This window comes from Eucyclogobius newberryi, unplaced genomic scaffold, assembly GCF_026437365.1.
Source record: "Eucyclogobius newberryi isolate DKJ021-1_F unplaced genomic scaffold, fEucNew1.0.hap1 SCAF_17, whole genome shotgun sequence".
In the NCBI taxonomy this organism is placed as follows: domain Eukaryota; kingdom Metazoa; phylum Chordata; class Actinopteri; order Gobiiformes; family Gobiidae; genus Eucyclogobius; species Eucyclogobius newberryi.
In genome coordinates this window covers 8,820,613-8,837,548 of record NW_027315801.1, presented here as the reverse complement: position 1 = coordinate 8,837,548, position 16,936 = coordinate 8,820,613, and the positions used below count along the sequence as shown (strand labels likewise).

Below are 16,936 nucleotides of genomic sequence, written 5' to 3'. Positions count from 1 at the left end.
AACAAGTTATTATTTACAGTGCATCAAACCTGAGCGTTTATCAGTCAAACCAAAACCTGCCAAATCCTGCTGCGCCTCAGAACATCGACATCTGCTCTCCACGGTACATTTTACAGTGAGAAACATGTTCCATACCTCAACACGGACTCCAAAGTGATGTTTACACACACAAACCTCCAGCCGAGCTTCTGTGACTGCTTTCCTCATCAACACATTCTCACTAAACGTCAATGGAAGACAAGCTCCTCCCCTCTCACATCAGCTGTCCCACCCCTTTCACCCCCCATCACCGTCGCTGGCCGCGCTCCCTTCACCGCTGCAGCCATTTACTCAGCTGCTCTGTTGATCTATGTGCACTGGGGACAGACACACAGCAAGGTCAGACTTTGCAAGGTCATCCATTTCTTTTAGGTTTTTTTTTTAAACCTTTTATTTTTTCCACTAAGAGGGGATGTGAGCGCTCAACCAGAACTACTGTCTTGGAGAGGATAGTACATCATGTTGGCTATTTCTAGGGATAAAAGAAAAAAGCACACATGCACACAAAAAGACAAGAAATGGTGACTCTAGATAAATATTATGTTGCGTTTTTAATTTATTTTATGTTGATCCAAACAAATAATATATATTTTTAAACTGATCTGCCTAAAATATATAAATAGAGCATGAAATAGTTTGTTAGAAGGTGACATAATATATCTATTTAGTCTTTTGAGTGTGCGTAATCAGGAGCACAAGTGAAGAGAAATGTTGAGACTTTGTGTTTAATAGGAAAACAGGAAATAAAGGCAGTCGGCATTTAAAACCGGATGTACAATAAAGTAAAAAAATAGCATCCGATATTGTAATGTTGTCTATACACAATGATGTCACAGACAGGATACAATGGCGCTAAATCTCAGAAAGACTTCAACCGCCTTCATTTGTCTTTTCATTACACACTATAAACCTACAGCTCATTTCTTTAAATACAGACACATCGAATTCGTCCTCCTCTGGCCGTGGCTTACACTCACAGTGGTCTACCTAAATCAATTGACAGAGAAGGCATTTTCAAAAGCACACAACTTTGATGCTGGAAGTTTCTTTTTGCTGCCAAGCCCTCGACTATCCCCGCAATAGGAGGCAGATTAACATAAGACCTCTATCAAAGTGAGCCAGGGGATTTGTTCAGGGCTTCAGGCTGGATTCTGCTGCTGTGAGAGCTGTCCGCCAACAGAGGGCGCCGGTGTACAGCACTGTGGAGACTGAAGCAGAGTATAAGGAAAGTGGGATTACTACAGATTTCCACTGCTCATGTTTAGTGCTGGTTTATAACTGGATGAGTCCTTTGCTAAATCCTGATACATTCTGGTTTCATGCCTATTTAAGAAGTGAATTACTTGGCTCCAGTTAGAGTGTAGGTTTTGCTTCTGCCTACTCCTTTTGGGCATCGTTTAGTGTGTTTTCTTTATATTATCCATCTGTTGCATGTATGTCCAACATTGTCTTCTTACAAGTTGCTCAAACGGTTAAATCCTGATTTGCTCTTGGCCGGGCTCTTGGTTATGTCCCTGTTTAGTCTTGGCCTGGACTTGGTTTCGACTGGGTTTAGTCCAGATTTAATCCATTACCTTACCGCAATTTTTGTACCGTAAACACACATAAACACACACACACACACACACACACACACACACACATATACATATATACATATATATATATTTTTAAGGATTTCTTGGCCTGTAGGCTTTATTTGACAGGACAGCTTAGTGTGAAATGGAGGATTCGAACCCACAACACTGCCGGCTGCATGTGGCATGTGTGCTGCCACCGTCCATCCTCTATGGTTCATTCATTAATGTATCTTGAACGAATCAAGAATGAATGAAGTGAGTAATTCAAATTTATAGAAATCACTTCAACTTCCCCATCGACCTTATTCCGCTCCGTCCACTTTGGCCTCTTTTTGCCACAGATCAGTTCTTCCTTTGTAATCTGACTTCCGGTCGAGCGGGAACTCCATTCAAGTCGAGAATGATGGAAAGGTCTTGCCTCAAGTAGACCGTTTTGTGTAAAATGTCCAATGTTTGTGTGACCAACAGCTCAACACTGCAGCAATTCCCTGGACCTGAAAACCACTTTTTAACCTGTGTAGAACTTATTTTCTAACTAATACAACCAGAAGAGAACCAGAACCCAAGCAAGACAGGTTTTCCGGAATAAGGCGAATATTACAGCTCAATTTAGTGCACTATTGATCTACCTGAGACCGAGTAAATAGCCGACAAGAAACCAAAAACTCTTGTAAAAAGCTCTGAATCATTATTGTTTCAAAAGGGAGAATGTCAAGGCGGCAAAGACTAGCAATCAAAGGCAAATTGACTTGGTCTGTGTCTCTTGGGAGCTCATTTAAACTTGCAGGAGACGGGTTGGATCACATCACTGCTGGCTAGCCCTTATAGTGGAGCACATCTGTCATCCTCCATTGTATTGCCACCGTCTCTCTGCCGCATCCGTGAGAACTACTTCCACCTTTGTGCGGTCTTGTCATATCCTCTACCTGCAAATGTGAACATCGCACAAAGAATACGTGTAATGAGCGGCGTAAGGTGTCAAGATAATACGCCAATGACAATAGATTAGCGTCAGCATGTTGGAAACGGCATAAAAGGATGTATCACAACTGTATGAACATTTTCGAGGCCAGTTGTCACGGCAATAGTCCAGGCTGAGGGGAGATTAACTGGACACTGGTGCTCGAAGGCAGGTCTGCTCGTGCTACATTTACACACAGCCTGGAGTCATTAGGGGCAGGGTAAACATGCAATTTAATGACTGTTTACCAGCCAGACTCCAGGCCCACTCCCAGCATGCATTGTGCCACATGTCTGCACTTGCTTGGCACGTGCTAATTTCACAATAATACACAGCTATGGCCGGCGATTAAAAAAAAAAAAACAAACAGGCAGCTTTGTGCATTTATCTCGTTGACCAGCTGAATGTTAAAAAGGTAAAAAGAGGAAATGGGTCAAATAAACTGCACTTTTTTGGTAAATTGCTGAGTAATTTCAAGTATTGTACTTATGTTTCCAATGCATGCTGTCTTGCACATTTGTATCACGATGTCCCTTATCATTTATCTACTGCAAACTTCTGAAGAACCTGATTTTGCCCATAATACACATTGAAAATTGGGAAACACTTAAATACCTGAACCATAACTCCCATCTCTAACCCTTTAATTAAGTAGTTATAAAGACGGAATCTTAGCTTTTATTAGAAATAGACTATGTATTGAAAAGCACACATTGTTTTCTGAGGGAATTAAGGCAAACAAACAAAAGCTACTGTACCATTACATGCACACACGGCGATGGACTTTAACAAAAGGTTTAGGGAGAAGAAAAATCATAACTTAATGATTATTGGCACACAAACTGTAATGAAATACTCAAGTTTCCAATAGATCACATTGTAATAGATCACCTGCAGTATATGACCAGATTCATGATAACATTCAATACACTTCTAATAATTATATACACATATGTATCTTTACTTGCCTTTTTAAGACTATGAGAAGTGTAGTTATTAGAGAAAATGGTCTCATATTGACACCTTCTAAAGCTCTGTCCAGTGCAGCAGTTCTACGTTATCCACTTACTCTCTTGTTCATCACAGGTTGAGAAATGGTTAAAAGCCCCCAAAGCGCTCACTTGGTTTTATGGACTGTGTTGTCATGCCATTAACCACTACTACCCCTACAGTCCCCGATGCACCCCCTTTTGTCCCAGGACCCTCGCCCTCCTCACTCATCCTTAACATCAATCAAACCCACATCAGATAATGATGCCTGCTTTGTCTCTGAGCGCTGTTGTGAAATGGCTGGCTCTCAACTAGCACCACTTTGTGCTCTTGTCCCCATGATGCAGGTAAAGCGCAGAACACCCACACGCAGTAATCACTACTCACACAGAACACATGAATGGGACAAAGGCGCGGGGACAATAGGGCTGCGATCAAGCTAATTACAAAGTAGTCATGAGCTCACCGTTTCAAAAACACTTTCATACGAGAACAAAAATAAAGTATTAATGAGTGAATGCTACATGCTGTGATTCTGCATCAATAGATTTTTTAGCTTGTATTAGTTTTTGAGAGTCAATATTTATTCAAATATTGGCAGTCCTTACACTGAGTTTAATGCCACTTTTAGCAAGTCATTTGAATATATACATTTTTGACGTTCTCAGCATAATTTCCACCAGTTTATGTGAAGCAAAAATGATTTAATATTTACTGTATACTACAATTGATTTAAATTATATTCTATGTTTGATACACACTGTAAAAAGCAGTTTTCAAGCCAATCAGAGAAATTGTGCAGAGTTGATTATGTGAAAATGTTACACAAATGAAGCTACTTTATATGATATTCAGGCAGCAAAACATTTCTCTAGTTTCATTAAAATTAATGGCATTCCTGCTCAACAGGAAATACAATCACAACAGAAGTAGTTTAGTTTAGTTTAGTTTATCTGGCCTATTTTACATTACACATTTGATTGTACCTGCATTATCATTACAGTTTACAGGACCCAGAGGAACTAGTCTGAAGCAACAGTTTATGGGCGTCTTCCCCATAGAACAGTTTGATATTTACAGCTGCATTACAGATCAAGTCTATTCATTCCTCACATTATACACTAATTGTCAATGTGTTATGGAGCAGTCCGAAGTAAGAACGGGCGTGGCAGAATAATAACACATATTTGTTCAACATATGTTCATTCCTGTTAGCTGTGCCTGGAGCCAGCCGCAGGACCGTGAAATGAACAAAACTGTGGTCAACCTTTTGAATTGCATCTCTAGCATAATTTCCCCTTTTATTTATAGCTTTTTCTTGGTTATTTCTGCCTCACATTGTGGTTGCATTGACAGAAAGAGCACGTGCATAGTACATCAAACACATGAAAGAGCATAGATGTGTACGTACAGGTCCAGGGGGAGTGTGCACCACATGATGCAGCGGATTTGAGCTCTGCAGTGCAGCAGCACTCTCTCTCCTCTCTCGCTCGCCCAGCCTCTCCCCTCACTCACCATTACATAAGTTAATGCAGCACATGCTCATTACAGTCCACTCACTGAAGCACAGCTCAGAGGAATGTGTCAACTTAATCCAATAATGAAGTGTGGACCGCCGCTTATTTAATCCCAGTTTTTATCCATCCTTATGATATGCTAGCTTTATCTTGGTTTACACACAGTTTAGTCCTGATTTACAATAGTACTACATATCTGGTTTTAGCCTTCCATTAGTCCCCCTTTAGTCCTAGACCTGGTTCTGTCTTCATTTACTATAGGTCAGTCCTGGTTTAAATTCTAGACAGTGTAACCTTTCTGCAGACCTGATTCAGTCCCAGATATTATACTTCAATTTGACCTTTGTAAAACCTAATATGTTTCATTATTGTATTCAGTGAAAAAGGCTGGACATTTAAAAACAAATCCACATCAACCAGAGCAGGAAAGAAATGTCAGCTTGAAACTGTCAAATCACATCAAAAAACAACAGCAATGTCTTCATAAGCATTTGTTTTGTTTTCCTCAGACATGCACATATTTTATTCTCTCTCTTGACAGTGGCATTCCTCTGCATCACGGTAAACCATCTGCCTCCCTTACATCATTACCATTTCAAAGCAATAGGGCTTAACATGAGCAGGGCCAGACACTGCAGCAGCGGCAAGACTCCAAAAAGACAGAATCCCCCATAAAGAGCCACCCCTGCAGCAGCACAAGCAAGACCCCGTGAATCATGTCCTACAACTCATCAGCCAGTTTATTACCATATCACGGACCCTTCAAATCAAGCGGACCAGTGACGCTGACAGCTTTGCCTCTAAAACTGTTGTGCAAACTAAGAACAGGCGAATATTCAAAGCCCCGGGAGAGTTGAGCGTGTGAATAATGCATCGGGTTTGGACGCTGCAACTTGAGCCTGCAGCGGGTCAATAACAGATTTTGTTTGATTGGGTAAAACTAATGGTCATTCTGTTGTTACAAGAATGGCCATTAAGCCGTTTTTGCAGCGTAGCTATGTTGTTTTTGAACACGATTGACTGTAATCATAAGGCGTATCGTAAAAACTAAAATAAAATAAAAGTTTCTTCTTTTTTTGTATTAGTTTATGTAGTTGAGTGATGACTTGGCCTGCCTAGATTCATCCTAAATCCACATTTTTACAGAGAATCTTTCAGTATGAACATATTTTCTACAGTACAAGCTAATCTGCTGAGAAAAAAAGACAGAAAAAAACAATTTGGAGAAATACGCTGATTCAAGGCCTTTAAATGGGCCAAGAAACATCAGGAAAACACAGTCAAACCGCCCTCAATAAGTGAACAAAGAACATTTTGGACCGAAACACAGCTTGAGCCTCAGACATGTCTAAAGTTTTCCATACTGGGGTGTATTTTTGCTTTCCCACATCGGAAAGCAAGTCTACTTTGGCACATAACGACTATTCCATAACAGACCTCACCTCAGAAGCCAAAATCTCTCATATCCTACCATTAAGTCAAGCTGCGGCCTTTACCTTATATGCAGTTGCAGTCGTGTCCCAGTTATTTCCTGTGTTAAATCGTCTAGCGCGGATGCACGATGCCCAGAGCGGTGAGGTGACAGGCAGCTCTCCATGTGCACGTATGAATAAGTCATGGAGAGGCTGCTTTCTGACACACAACCACAGCAGATCAGATGTGCTCAGGCTCGTGTCACTGCCATAGGATCATTAGAACGACACGCCATCAACAACTATTCTCATCAAATCCAAAGGCTAAATTTTGCTGCTGGACAGTCCAAATCTGCTTGTGATTAGATGTTATTGTTTTGCCTAGAATGTTTGACCGTGTGGTGTTAAAATTATTTAGCATTTATTCAATTACAGGTATTTTTTTTTATTTATCTATTTTATTTTATTTTTGTTTCTTGAGTGTGCATGTGGGGTGTTTCTTTCATTCTTGTTATTAGGCCCGAGCCCCAGCAGGGCGGAGGGTCTATTGCTATTGCAATAGACCCTCTATTGCAACTGTCTGACCAAACATGCGGGCACAGCCCGCATGTTTGGTGCCCCGTCGCCCCTGGTAAGTACAGTGAACTAGCCCATGCCGAAGGCATGGATCATGCATACTTACTCCTGCTATGACAGAAATAGCTGCTGTTGTCAACAATTTGTGAATGGGCGTAGCGCTGCATTCCTCCAAAAACCCTCCTGGCATCGTCCTGTACGCGAGAATCCATGCCGCAGGCATGGGCCATGCTTGTATCTGCTCAAATCAATGGAAGTCTATGGGGAGTGGGCGGGGCATCCCGACGGAATGGGGAGTGACGAGCGCGTAAGCGCTCGTAATGATGATTCCACCCCATGGCGGCATGGGGAAGGCTTAGAGCTTTCAAACGATGTATAATTTGTTGTTATAGTGGAAACGGCTATATTGTTTTTGCTAATAATATTATTATTTTTAGGCCCGAGCGCCACAAGCTGGCGAGAGGCCTATTAATCTCGTAAGGCCGTGCGAAGCACGGCTGCGAAAGTGCGCACGAAATCGAGCGCGAAGCGCTCGCCCACTTCCAAACACTCACTAACGCACTCCTCCACTCACGCACGCCCCGTGCATACTAATTAGTAGTAGGAAAATGGAACATTACCGTTGTAAACGGGCGAAGCCCGTGCAAAAGTGCGCACTAAACGAGCACTTTACATTGAGATGACGACCGCGAAGCGGTCGTCATCCCCATATAAAGCACTCATTTGCGCTAAGTAGCTCACGAATACGTTCCCCATCTCTTGCATGTTCCGTGCATATTCATACGTCATAAGGCGCTGGTACAGCTGGCAGCCCGGTGTAAACGCTCTCTCTTCTTTCTCACACTTATTGTGCTTTATCTCCTATATTTTGTAAATATAGTTAGTATATTTTTTCTATTTTACTGTACGATAGGGACACGCGCTGGAATAGTTTTTTAATTCAACTGTTTTTGACTTTTTTCGGCTGGATTTGAGAGTTTTTCGTTGCGTTCGTTGTGTTGTTGTGACGTGAGCTAGCTCCGAGCGAGCCCACCAGCACGACACGCACTGGAATCGCTTTAAATTAACTTGTTTTGACTTTATTCGGCTGGATTGAGTGTTTTCGTCGGGTCGTTGCGATGTGTTTTGGCTCTGAGTCCCCCGGCTCCGGCCCCGCCCCGCCCCCGGCTCCGGCCCCGCCCCCCGGCTCCGGCCCCGCCCCCCGGCTCCGGCCCCGCCCCCCGGCCGGTGCCGTACCGCGTTTCCACAAAGGAGGAACTCATGAAACTGCGGAGAACAGTCGTCTTACCCGGAGATCGTCACGTTATCCCGTCGCAATACTGACCTAACCTAATACTGATGTGCAATTCTGTCATATGTGCAATTGCTGTTGGAATTCATGTGCAATCTATGTGCTGTAGTGACACATATTCATGTGCAATTACTGTTGTGATCACATGCAATGGTATTTATTTATTTATTTGTCTATGGGAGTTTTTTATTTATTTATAGGAGATCTTCTACTGAAAGTGTTTTTCAGACTTCCTATAAGTGATCTGTTCTTCTGTATCTACCTCTGTATCTACCTGCGTTGCACCAATGAAATTTCCCCATGTGGGACAATAAAGGATTATCTTATCTTATCTTATCTTATCTTATATAAGCATGTAATGCAAAAATTGAACATTATTACTGTATAGAGGGCCAAAAACACAAAGTGGGCGGAGCCCACTTAAAATTAACGAAAGTACCCGTCAGTGACCAGGGACCCACACCATGAGGTAGGAAAGCGCGAGCGCTTTCCGAAAATGTATAGTTTATGATATTTGGAAAATGGGAAACATTGTTTTCGCATCGGAATATTATTCTTTCTTCTTCTTCTCGGGACCAACCCCCCTATTTTTCACCCAGTGAACATTGACGAAAAGTCACAAAAATTTGCACACCTCTAAAAATCGTGCCTCTCTACATTCTGGCTATTTCCCTTTTCTAAAATAAAAAAATTGGCGCGTCAGCGCCCCCAAATGTACCAAAAATGCATTGAGAGATGGGAACTGACCCAAAAAAAAATTTGATCGTAGAATCATGAAATTTGGCGCAGAGGTCGATGGTGACAAGAGAAGTAAAAAATATTATTACGGCAACGCCGTCCGCCCAACCAAATGTCGGCCATATTGCTTCAAAAATGGCTAAACATGACTTCGGAGTTTTTCCAAACGTCGTACTTTTACAAACTCCTCCCAGGGCGTTGGCCCTAAAAAGCTGAAATTTGGTGAAAATGCTACTGAGGAGTGGGACATCAAAAGTTATCCAAATTACATTGATACCTGTCACGGTCTCTGTGCGGCGAAGCCGCAAACTGTAGCAAGAATTTCAGAAATCTCCCAAATTTAACATTTCTGCCGTTTGCGCAGATAAAGTCCGAATTGCGTCAAATTAGAATCAGTTGTTAAACTCTTTGCCCTAAACCTACTTGAAGTGAAATAAATTAATTTGGAGCCACAGCGCCCCCTACAGATTTTATATGGAGGTTAAATATTTAGTTTTGCGAAATTATATGAAATTTGACACACAACTCAATTTTGGCATCCCCATCAAAAAAGTCAATGAGACCCATGTCATAATTGTTATGGCGTTGCCGTAGCGATGACCAAAACCTCCCATGTTATTCCAATGGGGAAATCGCCAGAACATGTTTACACTTTAGACTTTCACAAACTCCTCTTAGGGCGTTAGACATATTAACCTGAAATTTGGTGAGACTCATCTTCAGGGGTGGACCATCAAAAGTTATCCACATTTTTATTCAAAGAGTCACGGTGTCTGTGCGGCAAAGCCGCACATTTTGCCAAGAATTCAAAATAAAATTGCTTTTTGATGGTAAAACAAAGGGGAGAAGATGTGACAGCGTCACAGATTCAGCAGTAGGCGTAATAAAAGGACAATTGGGGCGCGTTAGCGCCCCCTCCTCTTGTGGCGTGGCGGCGGCGTGGCGAGGGCCGATCATTGCCGCTTGCGGCTATATTTCTTTCTTCTTCTTTCTTCTTCTCGGGACCAACCCCCCTATTTTTCACCCAGTGAACATTGACGAAAAGTCACAAAAATGTTCACACCTCTAAAAATCGTGCCTCTCTACATTCTGGCTATTTCCCTTTTCTAAAACAAAAAAAATTGGCGCGTCAGCGCCCCCAAATGTACCAAAAATGCATTGAGAGATGGGAAATGACCCAAAAAAAATCTGATCGTAGAATCATGAAATTTGGCGCCGAGGTAGATGGTGACAAGAGAAGTAAAAAATATTATTACGGCAACGCCGTCCGCCCAACCAAATGTCGGCCATATTGCTTCAAAAATGGCTAAACATGACTTCGGAGTTTTTCCAAACGTCGTACTTTTACGAACTCCTCCCAGGGCGTTGGCCCTAAAAAGCTGAAATTTGGTGAAAATGCTACTGAGGAGTGGGACATCAAAAGTTATCCAAATTACATTGATACCTCTCACGGTCTCTGTGCGGCGAAGCCGCAAACTGTAGCTAGAATTTCAGAAATCTCCCATATTTAAAATTTTTGCCGTTTGCGCAGATAAAGTCCGAATATCGTCAAATTAGAATCAGTTGTTAAACTCTTTGCCCTAAACCTACTTGAAGTGAAATAAATTCATTTGGCGCCACAGCGCCCCCTACAGATTTTATATGGAGGTTAAATGTTTAGTTTTGCGAAATTATATGAAATTTGACACACAACTCAATTTTGGCATCCCCATCAAAAAAGTCAATGAGACCCATGTCATAATTGTTATGGCGTTGCCGTAACGATGACCAAAACCTTTCATGTTATTCCAATGGGGAAATCGCCAGAACATGTTTACACTTTAGACTTTCACAAACTCCTCCCAGGGCGTTAGACATATTAACCTGAAATTTGGTGAGACTCTTCAGGACCATCAAAAGTTATCCACATTTTCATTCAAAGAGTCACGGTGTCTGTGCGGCAAAGCCGCACATTTTGCCAAGAATTCAAAATAAAATAGCTTTTTGATGGTAAAACAAAGGGGAGAAGATGTGACAGCGTCACAGATTCAGCAGTAGGCGTAATAAAAGGACAATTGGGGCGCGTTAGCGCCCCCTCCTCTTGCGGCGTGGCGGCGGTGGCGTGGCGAGGGCCGATCATTGCCGCTTGCGGCTATATTTAGGCCCGAGCCCCAGCAGGGCGGAGGGCCTATTGCTCCCGCAACGCTGCCGAAGGCAGCGTTGCAACTGTCTGACCAAACATGAGGGCTGCGCCCGCATGTTTGGTACCCCGTCGCCCCTGGCAAGTACATTGAACTAGCCCATGCCGAAGGCATGGATCATGCATACTTACTCCTGCTATGACAGAAATAGTCAACAATTAGTGAATGGGCGTAGCCCATTCACTAATTGTTGACAACAGCAGCGCGAAGCGCTGCATTCCTCCAAAAACCCTCCTGGCATCGTCCCGTACGCGAGAATCCATGCCGCAGGCATGGGCCATGCTTGTATCTGCTCAAATCAATGGAAGTCTATGGGGAGTGGGCGGGGCATCCCGACGGAATAGGGAGTGACTGTGATAAAATGTGAATATATGATTATATTTCTGTGATGTAATTTTTCTGCATAATAGTGATATTTTATCTGCATCATTAGTCTAAGAGAAGAACGGGTGTGTGACAAACTGCATTTGTGAAGGGGTCGTAAAGATGGGCCAAAGGATGTTTACCCTAGGGGGGGGTGATAACCCAGAGGAGTCTGGGTAATGTTTACCCAAGGCTTGATCTCTACGGAAAAATACCAAGTGCCTTGATGTGAAGCTGACCAATGAGAAATGTGACCCGCCTATTCCAGAATATCTAATAAAACCAACCAGCATGGGAAAAAACGGTGTGAGACGCGGGGGTGAGACGCAGGAGGGTCAGCCAGGCTCCTTACAACGGCCTGGCTGACACAGTCCCCGCGTTTTCTCCCATGCATGCCACACAAATGTCTGATGTTTCTGTGTCGTTTCATATTCTAAGTTGAATTGTGTTCTCAATGTGTTAAGGAATAGCATCGGGTGTATGTCTAATTCCATGACAGTGACGAGCGCGTGAGCGCTCGTAATGATGATTCCACCCCATGGCGGCATCGGGAAGGCTTAGAGCTTTCAAACGATGTATAATTTGTTGTTATAGTGGAAACGGCTATATTGTTTTTGCTAAAAATATTATTAGGCCCGAGCGCCACAAGCTGGCGAGAGGCCTATTAATCTCGTAAGGCCGTGCGAAGCACGGCTGCGAAAGTGCGCACGTAGTGCGCACGAAATCGAGCGCGAAGCGCTCGCCCACTTCCAAACACTCACTAACGCACTCCTTCACTCACGCACGCCCCGTGCATACTAATTAATAGTAGGAAAATGGAACATTACCGTTGTAAACGGGCGAAGCCCGTGCAAAAGTGCGCACTAAACGAGCACTTTACATTGGGATGACATATAAAGCACTCATTTGCCCTAAGTAGCTCACGAATACGTTCCCCATCTCTTGCATGTTCCGTGCATATAAGCATGTAATGCAAAAATTGAACATTATTACTGTATAGAGGGCCAAAAACACAAAGTGGGCGGAGCCCACTCAAAATTAACGAAAGTACCCGTCAGTGACCAGGGACCCACACCATGAGGTAGGAAAGCGCGAGCGCTTTCCGAAAATGTATAGTTTATGATATTTGAAAAATGGGAAACATTGTTTTCGCATCGGAATATTCTTCTTCTTCTTCTTCTTCTTCTTCTTCTTCTCGGGACCAACCCCCCTATTTTTCACCCAGTGAACATTGACGAAAAGTCACAAAAATTTGCACACCTCTAAAAATCGTGCCTCTCTACATTCTGGCTATTTCCCTTTTCTAAAATAAAAAAAATTGGCGCGTCAGCGCCCCCAAATGTACCAAAAATGCATTGAGAGATGGGAAATGACCCAAAAAAAATCTGATCGTAGAATCATGAAATTTGGCGCAGAGGTAGATGGTGACAAGAGAAGTAAAAAATATTATTAAGGCAACGCCGTCCGCCCAACCAAACGTCGGCCATATTGCTTCAAAAATGGCTAAACATGATTTTGGAGTTTTTCCAAACGTCGTACTTTTACGAACTCCTCCCAGGGCGTTGGCCCTAAAAAGCTGAAATTTGGTGAAAATGCTACTGAGGAGTGGGACATCAAAAGTTATCCAAATTACATTGATACCTCTCACGGTCTCTGTGCGGCGAAGCCGCAAACTGTAGCTAGAATTTCAGAAATCTCCCATATTTAAAATTTCTGCCGTTTGCGCAGATAAAGTCCGAATTGCGTCAAATTAGAATCAGTTGTTAAACTCTTTGCCCTAAACCCACTTGAAGTGAAATAAATTCATTTGGCGCCACAGCGCCCCCTACAGATTTTATATGGAGGTTAAATGTTTAGTTTTGCGAAATTATATGAAATTTGACACACAACTCAATTTTAGCATCCCCATCAAAAAAGTCAATGAGAGCCATGTCATAATTGTTATGGCGTTGCCGTAACGATGACCGAAACCTTCCATGTTATTCCAATGGGGAAATCGCCAGAACATGTTTACACTTTAGACTTTCACAAACTCCTCTTAGGGCGTTAGCCCTATTAACCTGAAATTTGGTGAGACTCATCTTCAGGGGTGGACCATCAAAAGTGATCCACATTTTTATTCAAAGAGTCATGGTGTCTGTGCGGCAAAGCCGCACATTGTGCCAAGAATTCAAAATAAAATTGCTTTTTGATGGTAAAACAAAGGGGAGAAGATGTGACAGCGTCACAGATTCAGCAGTAGGCGCAACAAAAGGACAATTGGGGCGCGTTAGCGCCCCCTCCTCTTGCGGCGTGGCGGCGGCGTGGCGAGGGCCGATCATTGCCGCTTGCGGCTATATTTATTATTTTTCTTGTTCTTCATCGCTTTGAACTCTAATTTGACCCCCTGAACATGCTCAAAAACTCACCAAACTTTGCCCAAAATTCAGAATCGGCGAAAAATTTTGTTTTTTCTGGGCCATTTTTTTTCCGTTAAAAAATGGCGCGACAGCGCCACCGACAAAAGTCAAAATACATTGCGCCTATGGGAGACGCCCCGAGGTCAACTTTGTCGTAGAGCTACGAAATTCGGAACACACATTCCTCTCGTGAGGACAAAAAAAAAATATTATTGTGGCCACGCCCCCAGATTTACCCTATGGCCGCCATCTTCCTTTGAAAATGAAAACACGCTGTGTTAGCCATTTTGTTCACGTCAAACTTTGACGAACTCCTCCTAGGGCGTTTTGCCCACCGACTTCAAAATCGGCGGACGTCCTCTGGACAAGTGGGGCATCTAAAGTTATCCAATTTTTTGAGATACCTTTTACGGTCTGTGTGAGGCGCAGCCGCAAAGTTGGACAACTTATTTTGGAATATTGCAGATCTAAAAATTGCTCCCATTTGATCAAAACAAGTCCCATTAGGACCAAATTTGAATCAGTTGTTAAACTTTCTAGTTTGGACCAGTTTAGGCTGACAAAATTGAAATGGCCGCGATAGCGCCCCCTACAGAGTGACCTTTAAATTAACATTGAAGGTCAAAAATTAGTTTTACCAAAATTGTCTAAACTTTACCCAAAATTCTATTTTGCCGTCCCGATCACAAAAGCCAATCAGACAAATGCCTTAATTTTTACGGCGTAGTCGTAGCGATGACAGAAACATCCCATGTTATCCCTATGGGAAAACCACAAAATCTCTCAAATTACCACATTTTTATGTTTCACACTTTAACGAACTCCTCCTAGTGCGTTTTGCCCACCAACCTCAAAATCGGTGTACGTCCTCTAGACAAGTGGGGCATCTAAAGTTATCCAAATTTTAAGGATAACTTTTACGGTCTCTGTGCGACGGAGCCGCAAACGTTTCCCAGAATTCTGACTATTTGGCCTTCAGAGTAGCCTATAAACAATAGAGTTTTTCCAAATGACATATTTTGCACAAAATTCTAATTTGCCATCCTGATCATACAAGTATGAGAGCCAAAGTCATATTTTGTACGGCGTAACCGTAGCGATGACAGAAACATCCCATGTTATCCTTATGAGAAAATCGTGGAATCGCTCAAATCACCACATTTTTACGCTTCACACTTTAACAAACTCCTCCTAGGGCGATTGTCCGATCAAACTCATATTTGGGGAAAATCATCTACACAAGCGGGGCATCAAAACTTATCCATATTTTTATTCCAAGTGTCACGGTCTCTGTGCGGCGGACCCGCACATTTGACCGACATTTGTGTTCATTTCCACTGGATTGGCCATGTCCAATGTGTCGCCGTCTGTCAAGTTCTTTTTTAATTCAACACACAATAAGGGCGCCATCTTTATCAAGTCAAAAGCGCAGAGTCGGAAGGCCGGCGGCCCGCGAGGGCTGTTGGATGCCGCTTGCGGCTTTAATTATTTTTATTTTTCTTGTTCTTCTGCTTTTTGAGCTCTAATTTGACCCCCTGAACATGCTCAAAAACTCACCAAACTTTGCCCAAAATTCAGAATCGGCGAAAAATTAGATTTTTTCTGGGCCATTTTTTTTTTTCGTTAAAAAATGGCGCGACAGCGCCACCGACAAAAGTCAAAATACATTGCGCCTATGGGAGACGCCCCGAGGTCAACTTTGGCGTAAAGCTACGAAATTCGGGACACGCATTCCTCTCGTGAGGACAAAAAAAAAATATTATTGTGGCCACGCCCCCAGACTTACCCTATGGCCGCCATCTTCCTTTGAAAATGAAAACAAGCTGAGTTAGCCATTTTGTTTACGTCAAACTTTGACGAACTCCTCCTAGGGCGTTTTGCCCACCGACTTCAAAATCGGCGGACGTCCTCTGGACAAGTGGGGCATCTAAAGTTATCCAATTTTTTGAGATACCTTTTACGGTCTGTGTGCGGCGCAGCCGCAAAGTTGGACAACTTATTTTGGAATATTGCAGATCTAAAAATTGCTCCCATTTGATCAAAACCAGTCCGATTAGGACCAAATTTGAATCAGTTGTTAAACTTTCTAGTTTGGACCAGTTTAGGCTGACAAAATTGAAATGGCCGCGATAGCGCCCCCTACAGAGTTACCTTTAAATTAACATTGAAGGTCAAAAATTAGTTTTACCAAAATTGTCTAAACTTTACCCAAAATTCTATTTTGCCGTCCCAATCACAAAAGCCAATCACAAAAATGCCTAATTTTTTACGGCGTAGTCGTAGCGATGACAGAAACCTCCCATGTTATCCCTATGGGAAAACCACAAAATCTCTCAAATTACCACATTTTTATGTTTTACACTTTAACGAAGTCCTCCTAGTGCGTTTTGCCCACCAACCTCAAAATCGGTGTACGTCCTCTAGACAAGTGGGGCATCTAAAGTTATCCAAATTTTAAGGATAACTTTTACGGTCTCTGTGCGACGGAGCCGCAAACGTTTCCCAGAATTCTGACTATTTGGCCTTCAGAGTGGCCTATAAACAATAGAGTTTTTCCAAATGACATGATATTTTGAACAAAATTCTAATTTGCCATCCTGATTATAAAAGTATGAGAGCCAAAGTCATATTTTGTACGGCGTAACCGTAGCGTTGACAGAAACATCCCATGTTATCCTTATGGGAAAATGGTAGAATCGCTCAAATCACCACATTTTTACGCTTCACACTTTAACAAACTCCTCCTAGGGCGATAGCCCGATCAAGTTCATATTTGGAGAATATCATCTACACAAGCGGGGCATCAAAACTTACCCATATTTTGATTCTAAGTGCTACGGTCTCTGTGTGGCGGACCCGCAAATATATGTCAGAAATGGGAAAACAGCGA

General features: G+C 42.7%; 2 protein-coding genes across 8 annotated transcripts in view; both read right to left on the bottom strand.

Annotated features, from left to right (window-relative positions):
- vgll4a (vestigial-like family member 4a) overlaps positions 1-3,370 on the bottom strand; it is a 97,657-nt gene extending 94,287 nt beyond the window's left edge. The window contains exon 1 of the mRNA XM_072448944.1: positions 3,361-3,370. The gene's annotated coding sequence lies outside the window, so the exon portion shown is untranslated. The remainder of the gene's footprint in view (positions 1-3,360) is intronic.
- The window catches only part of iqsec1a (IQ motif and Sec7 domain ArfGEF 1a), a 143,924-nt gene that overhangs the window by 37,860 nt on the left and 89,128 nt on the right, over positions 1-16,936 (bottom strand). The window lies entirely within an intron of this gene.